This window comes from Teleopsis dalmanni, chromosome 1 (genome assembly GCF_002237135.1).
Source record: "Teleopsis dalmanni isolate 2A chromosome 1, ASM223713v2, whole genome shotgun sequence".
NCBI classification, from domain to species: domain Eukaryota; kingdom Metazoa; phylum Arthropoda; class Insecta; order Diptera; family Diopsidae; genus Teleopsis; species Teleopsis dalmanni.
Window position 1 is genome coordinate 142,784,819 of NC_051846.1, and position 18,815 is coordinate 142,803,633.

At 26.5% G+C, this 18,815-nt stretch overlaps 1 protein-coding gene across 1 annotated transcript in view; it reads right to left on the reverse strand.

The window, feature by feature from the left end:
• The window catches only part of LOC119669136, a 64,342-nt gene extending 49,145 nt beyond the window's left edge, over positions 1 to 15,197 (reverse strand). Inside the window, exon 1 of the mRNA XM_038078928.1 lies at positions 15,144 to 15,197. The gene's annotated coding sequence lies outside the window, so the exon portion shown is untranslated. The remainder of the gene's footprint in view (positions 1 to 15,143) is intronic.
• Between the last annotated feature and the right edge of the window lie 3,618 nt (positions 15,198 to 18,815).

Sequence of the window (18,815 nt, forward strand, 5' to 3'; positions counted from 1 at the left end):
CACAGGTTTGTATTTAATTTATAAGTTAATTTCTTTTGAATTAGAATTATTATATTAATCCATGATATTCTTATACTAACTATTCTGTTAAGTTTTTACTTTTTACTACTGAGGGTTAATTGCATAATAACTACAAAACAAAAAAAGACGGAACTTGCAGAATTTCTATGAACTTGTTTGATTATTAACTAAAAATTACCGGTCGGATAAATTTAATTGTTCTGCCAGTCAATATTAATAAGAATGGTTCATAGTTAAATTATTTTTTAATTGCGGCAAATATATGAAAATTATACAATATTGTAAAGTATCTTAAGAAGCAATTAAATAAATGTTATATCAGTTAGTTTAAACCCCGTTTTAACTCAGCTGAACAGTTTCAATATTGATCAATTTACTTGACCTGAGAAATATTGTACATTTTTTCTAGAGATACGAGTACTTTCAACTTACATCAAGTAATTAAATATTGTCTGCAAGTTATGTAGTAAACTTGATCGTAATATAGTTTAATATGTATTCAATTCCAAACTTATATATTAAGTGGATAATTAACTATTATTTATAGTGTTTATGGCTATGCCAATTTCTATTTCGAAAAATTTATTACTTGCTTATACTTAAGAATATTATTACACATCAAAATGGAATATGCGCAATTAATTTTTGATTTGCATTCTATAAAGTATTATATAATGTAAATTTATGTTAATATATATAATTACTTGAAATGCTTTTATTACCTCCGAAGTATTAATTTTTACTTATTTGCCTGCAAATATAAAGATATGAAATAGGCATGAGATACTTTCTTGCTATAATTACTGCCTGAAAATGTCACTTGATATAGTTTGAAGTAACAAATATTGGAAGTATAAAAAATAAAATGACAAGAAATATATAATGTTAATACTTAACAAACAAAAAATGTCACACACACATTTTTCATTAAGTCTTAAGAGATATTTTCTCACAAAATGTACCGAAAAAGAATTGAGGCTTAAAAATGATTTGGCAAAGCTACGCCTACGGTCACCTAAGTCAAGTTTAAGATAAATAAAATAAAATTTTTAATGCAATTATTGATTACAGAATTTTGCTGAATAATTGTGTTGTTTACCTTTAATAAATTCATTAACAGCAGCGGCAGTTTTTGGTTTCTTGCATATATCAGAAATTGACCATTGTATCTGATAAATTTTTGGGTAATTGCCACTGCACCTCCAGCCGGTAAGAATTTTTATAGCTCCGTTACGAAAAAACCTAATAGCTTAAAGTCTCAATTTCATATAATTAAAAGCGGTACAAGTGACATTAATGCACATTTCAGTGGCAGTTTGAACTTGTTTTTCCATATAAACGCGTTTTAAATGTGTCAAACTTTATGAAGTATAAATCGCACTTTGAAAAGATATTATCCGTGTACTGGTATTTTTTATGCTCATATTCACTGAATTCGGTGTCAAACATTTTAGTGTTCTAGATTTGAGGTCAGTGTAATTTTGATAAATATTAAAGCTTTTATTATACTCAAGCCAAAGTTGTCTAAGCCATGACACTGACAAACCAAATGCAAAAAATTCTTTAAAAAAATGTAAAATATTGAAAATATTTTTAATATCTTATAAGATACCAGTTTCTTTACTTTTAATATATTTTGTCCTCAAACATTTCTGTCATTGCTATATATGAGTAAATGTAGTCTTGGTGAAAATAATCAGTTATTGCAAATAATTAAAAAAATAAATTTTTATTAACAACAATTTAATTTCAAATTTATAAGATTTTTATACTTGGTTTTTATTAAGTATCTGTTTCTTCATCAAAAGATAAATATATTAACATTTTATTACATGTGGACTTTGCATGCATTGTTTTTTAATTTTTATTGTTAAATCAGCGACACTTTTTGTATTTTCTATTATGACGAACCGGTATCAGATGACGTTTTCAATGAAATGTTCGATTTCTTTCTATCTCAATAGTGTATTCACTTCGAAACTCATTGACTGAATCCAGCTGAAAAAACACATAATATAATATTTCCATATGTTGTTTTTTACATAATATATAAGATATAAAGTAATAGTATATCAAAGAATGGTCCTTTATCTATAAAGTTTCTTAAATGCATATATACTCCGAGTTAATACATTTATAAAAAATTTTCAGTACTTTGAGAATATGTAATGACCTGGACCAAAATTAAGTTTATGTAAGTTAATCTTACATAAATTAATATTTAGTTAACATTGTGATTGCAATTATGTTATAACTGTTTAATTATAATTGGTACAAGAGTCACTATTTATATTTTGAGCCTAATAATAAAAAAATACTAATTTGTCGTAAAAAATTGCTGTATTGTTTCTCGAAGTATTCTCCTTTATAATTAATACACTTTTGCATGAGTTCAAACTATTTGTCAAAACAAATTTTCCAATCTTCTGCAGACACCTCCAAAACATAGTTTCTTTCGTTCACAAAAATCCGATTGCCGATTATCCACGAAATTTATTCTTGACGTTGGGAAACAAGAAGAAGTCGTTAGGTGCAAAATCAGGACTGTATGGCGGATGACCCATCAATTCGATTTTTTGAAAGACTGTTGTTAGACAAGATGTGTGAGCACTTGCCTTGTCTTGATAGATAATGATCCGACGGCGCTTGTTTGTTTTTCGTATTTCACTGAGGACTTCCGGTAAACAAATGTTTGTATACCATTTGGAATTGACCGTTTTACGTTCATGTAATGGTATTATTACCATATGACCAGTTTTACGGAAAAAACAAGCGACCATTTGTTTCGAAGTGCTTCGAGTGTGAACAAATTTGTTTGGATTTGGTATATCTTGAAACACCCATACAGTCGACTTCTATTTACGTTCCGACTCATACGCATATATCCATGATTCGTCACCTATTACAATCTTATATACGTCTTTTGACGCACGACCATTATACATTATACATCTTTTTGTCTTCTTATAGACATTTCTAGCACAACATCTATAATTTGTTTAACCGTATTCACCAAATCAAAGTTAGCTATTAAAGATTTTCTATTAATAAATCTACAACATAGAATACATAATATTTTTCCAATTGTTGGTTGGTTTAAAAAATTAATATTAATATAAGTAATATTGGTTACTGTATTGATTATGCTAAAACAATCCATAGTAAACCACATTCTTAGTTGATTAGTGTCTTACATCTGTATCGCACGGCAAACGATGTTAAAGTATCTGACGTTTTACAAATAAGAAAAGGAATGTTCCAAGAAAACTTCCAGAAGCTCTGTTTGGTCTTTAATAGCACTAAACTATATTTGCTATTAAATATACTATGCTAAATGATATATGCGAGCTAACTAAAGTTATGTTGCTTCCTAACACTGAGTTGTACGCTGAGAGACCTATAAGAGACACCTACGACCAAGCGTATGGGAGGGGTGTATTTATTTTTAATAGTTACAATGATCTGTAACTTAATACTAAACAGTCATAATAATCATATAATGTCTTGGTACTTTAACTTCTTAATTTCTAGTTGAATTTCTCGAAACATTGTCGATAATTTTTTAGGTAAATCTAATTTTTCTCAACATTATTGAACAACAATTATACTTGCTAAAAATTCACAAACTCTTACCTCGTAATCAGTCTCTGAAATGGTCTTAAATACTACTTTTTGAAGTAAAAATTCAATAATTTACTAGTAGATATAGATCAGAACAAATAAATTATGGATATTATTAGGTAATCGCCATATCAATACGAATTTTAATACTTTTTGTTTAAGTGGATATATCATATTCATATATGCATAAATATTGCCCTTGAAAAGTATAGGAATAATAGAGTATTTAATTTGAGCATATCATCACTGATATGTTTAGTATGTGCAAAATGATACATATATTTCATAACGTTTCCTTTTTATTTTATTCAGTCTTTGTAAATTCCCTCATCAATTTCAAGAAATGGGTGATAATTAATAATAAGAACCGAAATTTTATTGTACTACTGCTTCCATACTTGACATAACTTTATAATAGGTCAAAATAATTTAAAATAGATCAAATATCATACATAAGGAATATTATATGTTCAAATATCATACATATGCAGTATTGTTCATTTAAACAAAGAATATAAGGAAAACAAACTTATATATAGTAGAAAAAATATACATGTACTTTCAGTAACAGAGAATCTTCAACATTATTAAGTAAATCAATTATATAAATATAGTAATTCAGTTATTGTTCATACAAATTTAATTCATATAAAATATTCAGTAAATATATTTCTTCACTTGTGCACACACATGCAGTCTCAGCACTCAACTTAATTCTAATATATAAATTAAAAAAAATCAAAAACCAAAGTGTTAGCTGACGCCACTAAAAATATAGCAATTTATATATATGTATATGTAAATATATATATATATATATAATATATATATGTAAAAAAAATGGAAGAATCATGCAAGCGGTTAGTTTTCTACTTTTTCTAAAAATACACAAAACATAAGGAAACGACAAAGTGCTACCGAACACCACTAAAAAAGCAGCAAAATACAAGTAACGAAAAAAGCTACTATATTAGCTAATAGTTAAAGCTAGCTAATATTAATAAAAACAGGAAAATGTCAAGATAAAAAAGCAGCTAAATTGCTACTTAACAGCAATAAAAAAATCGAATAGGGAAATAACAGAAAATTTCTGTAAAAAACACCGGTATAAACATTTTCTCTATTAAAAAACAATTTATATATTAAACAAAATATGTTCATTTTAATAACAATTTCATTTTTGTTTATTTGTTTACAAATAAAATAAAAATAGAACTATATAAAAGCATAAGAAATAAAATAATTCCATAAGTTGTTTCATAAGATTTTTTTTTAAATCATTCAATCATTTAAGCAAACTTGTTTCTTGGAGATTTGTGAAATATTTTTAAAACAAAAACATTGTTAAGCCAAGCCAAGAACAGGATGTTTACCACAACAATGCAACAAACTAGTTTGTTTAAGTAATACTTCGAAGCAATTATATAAACAATTGTATAGATGAAATGACAAAGTTATGACACAAGAGAAAATTAAAAATAATTACTTTCAATTGAAATCGATTGTACAGGAAATTTTCAATCAATTAAAATTAGTTGACATAGTAAAGGTTATTGTTATTGTTGTTGTAAGACGATAAGACGATAAAACGATAATCAAACACAATCAATTCAAGTTGGATTGTGCATGACAAGGAACAACAAAGTGTTAATTCAAGGCACTAACATAAATTTATAAGCCAGCATAACTAATTAAGACACATAGGCGACCACAAGATATAATATGTATGAGAATTGTCAACTGTTGTTAAAAAAAACAAAAAATCAAATAAAAATAAAAATAATTTTAAATAAATGGCAATGTACATGATCACTTCATTAAATGTAACGAGCAAATGTCAATAAAGAAATATATTTGCACTTGTCATTCGGCTTATACCAGATGGAAAGGAAGTAAATGGGCGGCCGAGATCAATAGACCACCAACGTATTACGAAGTGCCGTCCACAACACACAGACACCAACTTGGAGACACAGAAAAATACTTAAGACAAAAGCGAGCATTGTCATACAATATACTCGTATAAGTAAAAATAATGGATTAAAAATGTGAAGTCGGAAAAAAATAGTTACAAAATAATGAAATTGAAGTTGTAGTAAATTAAAGCAATTCTTTTGGTTTGACTGTTGTAAGCCGATAAATTATTTTAACAACTTGAAAAAATATCAAAAAGTCACTGACAACAATTCAAAATTTGTTTTTTGATGAAAATACCAAAAAAAGTGTTTACGCCCCAAATTGCAAAATCATTTGCAGTGCAACGAAGCATATACGCATTTTTAATTTAATTTGCAAAACCTACCAACCCATAAGTAGGTGAGCATTATATGCGTGTACAGCATACTGTTTCTAAAGAAACAGTTTCGAAAGTATCTAGATAAAAAATGTGTCTAATTGCAAAAACTGCCAAGAGCAAAAACAGCAAGTGCCGAAGTGCTCCCACGCCCAGTGCATTTGGTTGCATGAATCCCATAACATGTGTGCTGCAATTCCGCATGGTTTATTGTTATTGTCTGAGAATCTTCACATTATGTCAATTGTTGGAGTTAATGATAAACATATTCTAAGAATATAGAATGGAATTGATATTTTATTTTATCGTGCATATATACTGTGAGTTTTTCGCAGCAATCTTATATTATTCTTTCAAGCTTTTGGATGCACTTTAGTAGACACTCCATAGATGTCTGCCTTTGAGCTGAGTTTATCTTTAGTCAATATCTTAAACATTGCAGTGGCGTATAAAAACATAGTATCACTGCATTTGACAGTCAGACACACCCACTTCTTTTTTCTTTTAACAATCTGCACAATAATATTTTTTATAATAAACTTTATTTAAACTTTATTTAAATTTTAAAACATTTAAAACAATTTTCTGGTTGCCTACCACTTATCACCGAAAATTACACAATATTCGTAAGAAAATTTCCATTATTTTTTTATGCAATTAACCACTTTTCATGTTAAGTAAATATATTATTTAAGTGCACGTATAATCGCATATTTCATCAGCAGTCAACATATTCCAATTAAAAGTTATTATTATTATTATTTTATATTTTCTTTGTTGCAAAAATTTATCAGCAAATTTTATCTCATTAAAGCTTGGCATTACTATTATTACTGCTACCGAATATTACTTCTTTGAAAAACGGTTGCTTAGAGACGGTAATATCTTTTAAGTTGAGTTCGTTTTAAAATATAGTTAGATTACTTTTAAAGTTAAGATATAGTTTTAAATGAAAAGGGAAAATTAAAATGTTTAATATTTTTAATTAGTATAACTATGAAGATAAATAGGAGTTGTGAAATATATTATTATAATCAGTTAATGAAATTTAAAATTTAAAAAGTAAAATTTTACTTCTAAAACTAATGTAACAAAATAATTTAAAGTAATGACTACTAATTAATTTTGCCCACGTTAATTTTAGATTTTTTATTACTCACTTAAGTCAAATAAACAATTTAATAAGATTTTCTTAAAGCTAAGTGAATCTAGCTAAAACTCAAATTTTAAATTAAACTAACTTTAATTTATTTTATTTTGTTTTAATTTAATTTAATTTAATTTAATTAAGAGGTTTTTTTTCGAACAGTAGTGAAATACAACAAAAAAAAAATTTATTTTTTGTATTATTTTAATTAATCGAATTTTTGGCTCACCATACAGCTGTTTCGAGTATTGCCAAATACCCATCATCAGTGGTCTTGGAAATAATTCTTGTATTTAATTATTAATAAATAATTATTTTTGAGACTCCAAGTACCAGGAATCGAACTCGGGTCCTGCCAAATGTGAAGCTGAGAATCAGCGCACCTTAACCAACTGATCCAAAGCCGTACTTGACTTTTTTGGTCGCATATTTTTCTGGAGTTTTGTTACTATTACTATCAAAGTTTTTATTAACAATTTTTCTAATTGTTAACATGCTAATGTTACTCCACTAGTCGCACGGGCGAGACCAATATTTTGTGAATATAAGTTAATAATTTAATTTAAATTAATTTAATTTAAATGAAATATACGTAAATATTGTTTGTAGAAAAATAATAAAATGCTTTTTAAGACCTCGTATAGGAATAAGTCAAATTTCAAATTAAACTAATTTTATTTTGACATGATTATGTACCTATACGTATCCAAGAGCATGTAAACGAAAAAGTAGGCTTCTTTTTACCATAGGACTGTTTAAAATAAGTCACATTATCTTATTGCCAATTAACTTAAAGTAGGAGTTTTAAACCAACATATTATAAGTAATTAATGGTATTAAAGACGAACCACTTGTTGATGCCCTTTTAAACCGGATAGTCTCTCAACAAGCAACAAATAAAGTTAATTCAAAATGTTAATTATTTATTTAATGATACTGAAACGAAATAATGCTGCATTCTGATAGTTGATGTAAACAAAAAAATGTTAAATTTTTAGATATTTAATATTTATAATAATATATTACTTCGTGTAACAAATATATCTATCAATATCCAACCATGCATGTCTGAAACTATTTTTAATTTTTCTGATTAACATAAGTACCAAATCTTACATAAAATTTATGGCAAAAGACTACGCATATTCGTCAGAATGGCCCAAGATAGACAATTCTGCCTTATAAACTAAAATATTTCTTCATTCTTCTGTATGATCAGTCAAAAATTCAATTAATTAAAATAATATAAAATGAATTTTTGTTGTTGTAGTTCACTACTGTTCGAAAAAATCTCTTTCTTCATTACTGAAAAAAATTTATAAAATTTTTTAGAATTTTTTTTATTAAATGTACATCTGTGAAATATTAAGGATTAGAAGATCACAATAGATCTTCAGTTTTAATGCAGTGAAGTGAAATAAATAAATTCTGATATACTATCACATCTAATTCTATAAATACGGTTCTTCCAAAATATAGCTTTATTATACTAAATAAAGTCTGAGGTGCTAAAAATAGGTAGGAACGGGTCTCTTCTAGGCTAACAAACACTCCACAATAATTAAATTAAATCACAAAAATTTAACAAAATAAGGGAAAACTAGTCTTTAATGTTTACTATTAAGGAGATTGTGGCCCTTTGCTCAACATTGAATTTACGGAAACTAAAACATATTAAGAATATAAATTATTATTAAACATCATATATCTGAACTATCTATTAATTTTAAGTGACAAACAGAAAAGAAAATAACGTAAAATGATAATATCAACCCAACAAATATTCACATGTCACATACTACTGGGACTTGAAGGTGCCCACACCAATGAGAATAAATGACTGACAAATGATAAAATGTATGCTGAAATCAAAATCCTGAATGATTACCATTTATACAAGATCCATTTAGGCAGGTAATGCATTATCACAGAAATAGGAATAAAAAACAACCATTACAGAAAATGTAAAGCACTGATTGTGCTTAATATTAGAGAACATTATTTTAGCTGTAAAAATGACTCATAAGCTTTAATTGACTAGATATTGTAAGAGATAAAATTTTTAGAATAGTTGAGTGAGTTGATATTGCTTTATACACAATAAATAGTATCAGATAAATCTTTAGTGATTGAAAGAAATTCAAATTATTGCGACAAATTCGGCATTAACTTATTGCACTTATTAAACTGCAATAACAATTTAAATCGCTATTTCTCAAGAAGTTTTAAAATAAAATTTCGTTGGTTCCTCAACAATTATACTAATATCTAGTATTTACTAAATTATTAAGTGCAGACAATTTAGGCTTTTCCGTATTGTGGTTTATATACAAAACGTATATAAAACACACTTGGAATTGAAATTTCATTATATACGTCAAGGAAACTTTTTGCGTAACAAAAATAACTTTAAGTTTAAAGGAATAAATAAACCGCGTATATTAATCCAACAGACGAAATACCATACCAAACACACTATACAGTGATGTTTTATGGATACCATGGTCCTTCGACAGTTACTTATGGATTTTCATTAGATTAGTAATAGTTTAGTCCTAGATTAGTCCTACAGTGATGTTTTATGGACACCATGGTCCTTTGACAATAACTTATGAATTTCCATTAGATTAGTACTAGTTTAGAGAAACTGGTGTGTGGATACTTTCACCAAACGAAAAGTGTGTCTCATCATAAAGAACATAATTTTTGTTAAGCTATTAAATACTTTAATTTATTTTTATCTATTTATGATATTTAAAATGTTCAGTCACTAACATACTAAGATACTCTTTTAGTAATTATTTAGTACTTATAATATTTAGTACTTAATCTTAATCAAACCAAATTAATGCAGTAAATATATTAATAAGTTACAACTAGAGTTCAGGGTTGTTTATAGGAAAAATAAAAAAATTGGTGTAACAATTTTTGTTTGAAAGTTTTACAATCTTATTACGTTTGGTAGTTTTTATCCAATCGTTATTGCAAAATGACTAATTTTAAGCTAAATATATGTCAGTTCTGTTTCACGTGTGTCACTAAAACATTCCTGCCAAATCAAGACGACGAAATCGTTAATCCTATATTATTCCTTTGTTTTTAATTCATTTCATTAATACTTTCGAGTTTTAAATATTTTTTTATGAATTTGAATAGAAATACTAATTTTAAATTTTTATTTTATAATCTATTTCATCTAGCTTAATTCTTTATAAAATTTATTGTTGATGTTTCGAAGTATTTTTGATTTCTTCATCAGAGCGAAGCATGACAATCAGTCGTAGGCAATATTTATATATAGAAATAAACTATGCAAAATGAAATGAAAATCAAAACTATATATGATTATTTTTATGTAAGTTCCAAATCTATTTAAAAATACTCAGAGAACCCTTTACATTTCATAACTTTAAAAATACAATAAGATCAGAAATAAAATGAATACATACTAATAGGAAATTATCTTGACCATTTAGCAATAATGCTTAATCATTACGATTTAGTGTGAAATTTTTTTCCAAATGTTTTATTAATAGAATAATTACAAAATAAAGTTATTTTTGCTCTGATAATGATACAATATTTTGTATTTGATAATACTGAAGTAATTCGCATTGTCAAGTAAATACTGAAATACCAATTGAAGTGCAATAAAAGTGAAAACTAAAAAATACTTTCCAATTAATAATAACTTTTAAATATGCCAAACATGTCTATATCTTATAAAAGTAATTTAAAAAATAGCCAAGAGACTTTTAAGCGATCATAAAGCAAGTTTTAAACAAAAATTGCATTCATAATGAAAAATTATGTAAAATATAATACTTTTGAATACAAAATACCCATTGAAGCGCATGATAATTATATAAATACACATCTATATATATTTATATACATACCATAAATATGTAAACCAAATACAAGTGTTTAGCTATGTATCTTATTTATAAACGTGCATTCATTAGTCACAAATATTTTCGCAAATTCAATTTCTGTACCTACACTTGTATTATCTTTTTATGATGATTTATAATTAAATAAAACGCTTAAAGTAAAATTTAAAGTAAAATTCACAAAATATAACTTTTTTGCGATGTTAAGGTGTCATAAATAAATTTAATTATTTTATTTTTACATATTATAATAACATTTGTATATAAAAACATACATACATTTATTTCGATTTATTTCGATTTATTTTCAATATAAAACACAGTTACATAAATATTTTATTTACTTAATCAACTGGTTAAATTTTTGATTTTCTATTATAATTAAATTTTTCATTTGTTTTTTTTTTAATTCTTTGTACAATTATGATCGGTCTTCTAACCTTGGCACGGAATGGTTCAATAAACCGGGTATAAAGAACACTTTTAAACTAAGTTAATAAAATTTATGTTAAGCTACGTGTCCGGACTAGCGGATAAATTCTCTAACTTATTACATTCTAACAAAAATTAAATACGAAAAGCTGCGAATTTTTGTTAAAGGAAGCTTGCAATTTAGTTTGAGCCAATTTACCACAATATAATTCTAGCAGAAACGGTTCCAGCGTTATGAGTTTTTGTCTTAAAAATAAATAAAATATTTCATGTGGAATTTGTTTACATTTTCTAAGTAGAACAACAAGTTTTGGTTTATAATTATAAAATTATTTTAAAAAATCGAAACTTGAACTTAATTATATAAAAGACTTTGACAGCGATTTTGACTACGGAAAATTTTTATTCTCTTGAGTAACCGGAAAATTATATATATACATTCTAATAAATTTGAATTTTGCTATGTCTCACTCAATCATACAAAATTATTATGATATCTAATAAAATAAATAATATGTACTTACAATTTATTACTTTTTCTTATTATTTTTTGTCTTTATTATTTTTTGTTAAATAATTTAAACTTTTCATATAATTATTTATTAAAACAAGTATTAGTCATGAAACACATTGGCGAATTTATGTTTTCTGTATTTATTGTTTAGAAAAATTTATATTATTAAATTATGAACTCACATTAACATGCAGTATGCTAACTATAAATTAATTTATAATAAACATATTTTGTTTAATAGCAATAATCTCTATTTCCGATAGAAAAGTATGTAAAGTTAATTGTAAACAAAAAAAAATCTAATGAAATTAATTTTTAATTATATAAATTTATTTCTGAGCTAAGCATACATTTGTTTCGAAAAGTAACAAATATCTATCATCTGAGATCTTTTGAGAGTATTTTTAGATCTTAATAGTCTGCATGTGCATTGCTGTTGCGGAAAACAACAATAGATAATGTAACAAATTTGATCAATGTAAATCAAATGCAACATATGTTTAGTGGTCTAACAAATAAGTCTGCATATTAAATGTACCAGGATTTACAGGTACCACGAATTTAAATTAAACAAAACAGTAATACCCAGTAATTTCAAAAAACTGTTGAGCATGGATATTTGCCATTATCTAAAAAAGCTTTATGGTGAGCACAAAAATTAATAAAATTAATTACAAAGTAATTTTTTATTCAAATTGGTTTGCTTTTAATCCTATTTTATAGTAGCACTATTTATAAGAGAATAATTACCTAAAAACGAACCATTTAAAAATGCCCTTTTTTAAGCAAAATGATTAAGCGGTAAATAAAATATTGTGTATTTATATTATTTTTATGTCCAACTGTCAAACAAGCCAAATTAAAAACCAATGGGCTAAAAAATAACAACCCTGCTTCCTGGATAAAGAAAACACAGCTCGCTGGTTGATTCCTGATGATGACTAGTTCATATTTACTATATTAATATGAAACAAAATTATTTAATAATTGAAATAACACTGCAATAGTTTTATATATTCCAATACTTTTTTCTATATTTTTTATGGACACATCATTACAATCATGAAGTTTCTGCAAAATCTGCAAAACATGTTAATCCGTAGTTCATCTGCGATTCTACTAGAGAATATTATGTATTATGTAAGCGTAAGTGTTGACATTAACTCGAAGCAACTTTCGTTATGATATGATTTTTCTTATTAACTTCCAATCGGCCTATAAAATCTGTATGCACATTTGGGTTGGAATTTTATTAAATGTTAAAGTTCGTTGCTTGAGTCTTTTGTTTCATATTTCACAATAGCTCTCGTGAAATATTTACAAGTTGCAACATTTTCACAATGTTTTTTTCTCATTCCAAACACTGTTTAAATGGATATTTATATTGTGCCTGTAGCTAAACGTAAATAATGTTCCATTTTAGTGAACAAATTGTTTGTGGGTGGGCGGTGCCCTACATTTAACCTGTTAATAACAGCAGGCATTTTTTATTGTTACTTGTAAATGCTGAAATATTTGGATCAATTTTTCTCACACATTACAAAATAAATTCATTATTTTAATTGCGTTTAAGAATTTTTGTCGAACAATTATAAATCAAGTATTTTAAGATACTTTGATAAAACATGTTGTGTGCATGTAAAGCTACTATCGCAATACATATCATTAAAATCAATCAAATATTATTTTTAAGTTCGAAAATGCTACAGACTTTGGTGTCGAAAACACTACTTTGAAAAATAAGATATTTTTTAGGTTTCATATATTTTTTCTTATACTTTTCAATATATTACAAAAATTTTATTTTATTGTTTAATAGATTTATTAAAAATTCTTCACTCATAAAATATTTTAATAAAAGTTACTAAACTTTACTCTTGGTTAAGTTGAGCCAAAAATCAAAACTATCTCCAACTTCTTGTATATCAAAGGAATCACATTCTATAATTTAAATTATTTCTTTATTTTTATTAGAATTATTTACTTTTATTTTAAAATAAATTATCAACAAATAGCAAAAACTTGAAATCAAAATGCACATTTCTTTAAGGTTTTAGAGATATTTATTTTTTAATAAATGTTTTTGTATATTATTAATAGATCAAATACACGTAAAAACTAATTTTGAGAATTAAAAATAAAAATGAAATGCTATAAAAGACTTTTATAAAAAAATTTTTTAACTACTAAACTATCAACTATGTGTTATTTGTTATATGTTTTTTTATTATTAAACAACTAAAATAGTCAGTGCCGTTTGTTTACTAATTTTAGTTTAACAATTTTAAGATAATCTTAACTAAATTCATATAACATCTCGGTATCCACTTTTAAAAACATTTCAATTTGTTTATTTAAATTGGACACAAATCTCTCAAAAAAACATCACCTTTAGTTGCACAAAATATTATTATTTTTGTCAAGTTGATGTCATAAATCGTAAGATTTTTGTTTTACTGAAGTTTAATTGGTTTTTTGATTCGTTTAAAAAAATAAAAAATTTTTTGTTAAAATTAAAAAGAGAATTCAAACATTTGTTATTAATTATCTTAAAATATCAACAGATATATTTTTGCATCGAATTTTTAAGGTCTTAGTTAAAGTGCAGTAAGTATTTATTTTATTTTTCAAATATAAAATAAGAGTAGTTGGAATTAAAAAATCATTTTATAAATATTCTTATATGAACTTTTAAGAATTTATTTCTGTAAAAAACTCCGTAGTAGTGAAAAAAATTTAACAACAAAATTTAATTTTTTATAAAATGCATTTTTTGAGCTAACGATTGTTTCAGATATTGCCAAATATCCAATAAAGAATTTATTTTTAAATGAAAAAAAAAATGGTCCTATACAAACGTCATACTAAAATATCAAACATTCCACCAAATATTGACTTTTGCTTCAGTTGTAAGGAATATAAGGATAATGTGCCATATCTGCTTTATCTAACGCATGTGTAACGTAGAAAAAACATGTAAAGCTCTTAATCTGCGTTAAGAATTTTCATTAAAAACTTTAAGATTTTTTATTGTTTTAAACGTTGGGATTTATATGATAATAGAAAGTGCCACTTTTAGTGTCTTAGAGAACTTCTCTGCTCACCATAATTACCGGAGACCTACCCAGCTGCACTGGAAATTACTTTTGGTTGTTTCAAACTTTAAAACCAAACTTTTTAGGCATAATACAATTGGTGTAAGTGACTAATAGTTCAACTTACCTCAACTTAATTTGTCAACATCCAAAACCAAAACTGTCGTTTGCTTTTGTAACTGTAAAGTAAAGAAGAGAAACGTAAAGTAAGTTAATAATATAATTTCAAATTAAAAAAATGGCGTTATATTTTTATGATATTTTCTAAATTTCAGATTTGTAACGCCGATAATCTCATTGAAGCAAATAATGACTACTGACAAAATCTGTGCCAAGGTTGTGCTACCAAAAAAAAAAATGTATCAAATTGAGGAAAAAATAATAGACTAACAATAGAAAAACAAATATAATCATATAAAAGTACAATTGCTTCCACAACCGACGCACTCAAAATTGGATCAAAACTTATTTTTTCCACAATAATTACAGTTTCAAGTTAGCAGCTCGAAAATGGCTTAGCACTGGCGAGGCGATTGCTTTAAATAAAAGAAAATTTTGGATTTGTGATTTTGAGGCATTCTGTCAAAAATGTTACCTGAACAAAAAATGAACAAAAATTTACTAAATAAAGTCACGCTTATGACGGTTTATGAGTTACAAATACAAGTATTTAAAAGACTAATTTAAATGTCATTGGCGTGTGTACATTACCGCCAGCACTCCACCTCTCCGCTGACTAACACAATTTAATTAAATGAGCACACAAGTGACCATTTACAATCACTTATCAGTGTAAACAACAGCTTAAGATTAGCTTGAAATCAAAACAAGCTTAAAAGTAAGCAAGAAAAAGCAGAACCCACTGACCCGACTGCACTCCAACAGTTGCCCCCTTCAAACAGCCGGACTCTGAGTACAATTAGCTCATTTGTTTTATTGTCTTGGGATCAACATTGTTCGGCAAACATTCAAAAACTGTTTTATTCGCACGAACCTTTGAGACTTCACACAATAGACAAAATACGGTTCAGTTCAAAGGTCATTTAATGTTTAAAGGCGTTCCCCTGCGGACCAAAGCTTTGTTCTCTGATCTTATAATTCGAGTATAACAAGAAGACAGAATGCACTGACTCTTCGGAGTTAAGCAACAAAATGCGGCCCCCTGGATTAATTTAAAAAAAGTAAAAGTTAAATAGTTTCTTAAATTACTTTTTCAATTGTTTGAATTTAATTTATTCAATCAGAATCGGTTTCAAAACTGAATTATTTAATGCAGGTCAAACTTTGGGTCTTTAAACGTAAACAAATTGGGTGCGCTACTTCAATGCGTACACTATTTCTTGGCAAATAGGTGATTCCGTAAAAAAGAAATACTTAAAATAAATGACCTGACATTTATAAATGAAATGTTTGCAATAAAGACTCGAATGCAAAATTTTCCTGGAATCAAATTTGTTAAATTAGTCAATGTATCTTTCATATTAAAGCCACTTAAAAATATAATTTAATCTGATCACTCATATACTTAAAGTACTCGTAATATTTGCTTTTATTTAAACGACTTTATAAGCCGTTTTAATGTGGGTGGCGCACCTTTCGAAATGTGTTGCATAACATCAAGTTCGCGTAATTAATTATTAATTTCATAATTCTATTTATTAATTGCCTTTTAAGCTTAATAAATATACAATACTAACACCAGACCTCACATTCTATTTGCAGTATCCAACGATTAGATTGTCTCCTTATTCAACGAAATATTCATAAATCTCAGAAATATTTCTTATTGTGTAAAACCAAATGGTTTTTAGCAGTTAGTCATACTCATATATAGAGCAGATTTATCTCATATATGAAAAAGAATTTATCTCTACGCAGTTCTTTATTCGCTAATCTAACTAATTAATTCACAAAAATAGGTGTGCAATTACAGGCAAGCCCAATGTTCTATTAAGTGTTCTATTTCGACTCTTATCGTTTCATTATTGAAATTTGTTTCAAGTCTCTTTATTTATATTTTTGTGTTTACAAAGCTTTAAAACATTCATTTCTGCTTTTAAATTGTTAAAACACTATCTCTTATATCATAAAAATTTATTAATTAATTTTAAGCGTTTAGCAAACTTAATATTAATTTAATAATAGCCGCCGGAGACCATATAAACTAATAAGTATTTTTGACGTGCGATTTACAAATGTTTTTTACAATTAATAGTTCGTTTGATAAATTTACTAATAGGTAAATTATTTATCGCTTTTTTGTTAAAAAAAAAGGTAAAAAAGGAAAAGGTTCTGTTAACTGGCACCTTTTCTTTATTTTTTTCTACATTCTACTTTTTCATATGCAATCTTACAGCAGCTGGATAAAATAATTTGTATGATAAAAAGCGTTTATGATAACACCGAAGTGGATGGTGATAGTGAAAGAAATTACACTAAACGTTGTCAAATTAGACAAGGACACATCTCACCAATATTTTTTAACATATATGCAAATGCTGATTAAACTATGGTATTTAAAATTATGTTATATATCATGTTGGATGAAAAATTAATCACTTATCATTCGGCATAACAACTTAGAAACCTAATTGATCGACTTAGTAAGAATCACCAAAATGTGTCAACCACTACACATTATGACATATTTGTCAAATTCAATAACTTAGATTCATTTGTCTCTTATCGAAGTCTTTGAAGATCGAAGTCCTTGAATAGTGGATATATCAAAAGAAATTAACAGTCTCATGGGCTGTTTATGAGATGAAATATCTTGAAATCACTGAGGTTTCACATTACAGAGGGAAAAGTAAACGAAAGTAGGAAACGGGGAGTATGGCCTACCCGATAGATTAACTATTTTTAACTATCGAAAATTTAAATAAAATGGAAATAAATAATGTATATTTTTAATAAATCACTATCTTTTGTCGATATCAAAAAACGTATTATATGAAAATGCATTTAGTAGACTTGTTTTTTCATTTCTATTTTATTAAACTATCAAAATATCCACCAAAGGAACTCACTGATTTGCAATTCTGACATTTTGAATGATGCTTTTAATTACATTAAAAGATATATTTAATTACATTACTTATATACTACCTACACCTTATATACTACATATTGTTTACTATATTTACAAGTTTAGTTTCTACATTCGATACAACGCAGATATATACATAACTGTGAACTCATTATTATGAATAATATCAATTTTTATGAATAGTTAAGTTAAATATTTTAAAACTGAGAAGCCTTAAGATTTTCTTCAGCGTTAAAAAAAAATTCGTTCATTCATTATTCAAATTCAAAATTCATTATTCGGCTGTTGGATATTTGAAATGCTCTAATTTGAGTTGCATCCTCTACACCCCACTTTTTAATGTGCACTGTGTTTTCTAAAAAATGTCGAAGATAAAACAAACTCCTAATTTTGATCACTATAACTTGATTCTTAATTTCTTTTTGGCTTGAAATTGAAGACATGGATAGAAGAGATATGTGATTTCAACAGGACAGTGTAACAAACCACATAACAATTCCTGTTTTGACTTTGCTGTACGAGAACTATTCTGGAGGAGCAATTTTAAGTTTCTGAAAAGCGAATTGGCATTCAAAACTTTAACATTTGTCACCACTACATTGTTTAGTTTTAAAACATTCGTATCGTGTTAATACGAATAATCCTCAAGCTCACAATACCTTAAAAACAAAAAATCGCATTATGGCCGAGCTATAGTCAGATATGTGCCGACAAGTAACAAAAACTTAAGTTCTGTAAAATATCCCGTGG